This window comes from Chiloscyllium plagiosum, chromosome 18, assembly GCF_004010195.1.
Source record: "Chiloscyllium plagiosum isolate BGI_BamShark_2017 chromosome 18, ASM401019v2, whole genome shotgun sequence".
NCBI lineage: Eukaryota > Metazoa > Chordata > Chondrichthyes > Orectolobiformes > Hemiscylliidae > Chiloscyllium > Chiloscyllium plagiosum.
Genome location: NC_057727.1, coordinates 1,574,298 through 1,575,717, shown reverse-complemented (window position 1 = coordinate 1,575,717; position 1,420 = coordinate 1,574,298).

Below are 1,420 nucleotides of genomic sequence, written 5' to 3'. Positions count from 1 at the left end.
TCTGACAGTGCCGCACTCCCTCAGTACTGACCCTCCGACAGTGCGGCGCTCCCTCAGTATTGACCCTCCGACAGTGGCGCACCCCCTCAGTATTGACCCTCTGACAGTGAGGCACTCCCTCAGTACTGACACTTTGACAGTGCGGCACTCCCTCAGTACTGACCCTCTGACAGTGCGGCACTCCCTCAGTACTGACCCTCTGACAGTGCAGCACTCCCTCAGTACTGACCCTCCGACAGTGCGGCACTCACTCAGTACTGACCCTCTGACAGTGCGGCACTCCCTCAGCACTGACCCTCTGACAGTGCGGCACTCCCTCATTACTAACATTCTGACAGTGCGGCACTCCCTCAGCACTGACCCTCTGACAGTGCGGCACTCCATCAGTACTGACTTCTGACAGTGCAGCACTCCCTCAGTACTGACCCTCTGACAGTGTGGCACTCCCTCAGTACTGACCTTCTGACAGTGCAGCACTCCCTCAGTACTGACCCTCTGACAGTGCGGCACTCCCTCAGTACTGACCCTATGACAGTGCGGCACTCACTCAGTACTGACCCTCTGACAGTGCGGCACTCCCTCATTACTAACCTTTTGACAGTGCCGCACTCCCTCGGTACTGACCCACCGACAGTGCGGCACTCCCTCGGTACTGACCATCTGACAGTGCCGCACTCCCTCAGTACTGACCCTCCGACAGTGCCACACCCCCTCAGTACTGACCCTCTGACAGTGCGGCATTCCCTCAGTACTGACCGTCTGTCAGTGCCGCACTCCCTCAGCACTAACCCTCTGACAGTGCGGCACTCCCTTTGTACTGACCCTCTGACAGTGCAGCACTCACTCCCTCAGTACTGACTCTCTGACAGTGCCGCACTCCCTCAGCACTGACCCTCCAACAGTGCGGCATTCCATCGGTACTGACCATCTGACAGTGCCGCACTCCCTCAGTACTGACCCTCCGACAGTGCGGCACTCCCTCAGTATTGACCCTCCGACAGTGGCGCACCCCCTCAGTATTGACCCTCTGACAGTGAGGCACTCCCTCAGTACTGACACTTTGACAGTGCGGCACTCCCTCAGTACTGACCCTCTGACAGTGCGTCACTCCCTCAGTACTGACTTCTGACAGTGCAGCACTCCATCAGTACTGACCCTGTGACAGCACGGCAATCCCTCAATACTGACCTTCTGACAGTGCGGCACTCCCTCAGCACTGACCCTCTGACTGTGCCGCACTCCCTCTGTACTGACCCTCTGACAGTGCAGCACTCTCTCAGTACTGACCCTCCGACAGTGCGGCGCTCCCTCAGTATTGACCCTCCGACAGTGGCGCACCCCCTCAGTATTGACCCTCTGACAGTGAGGCACTCCCTCAGTACTGACACTTTGACAGTGCGGCACTCCCTCAGTACTGACC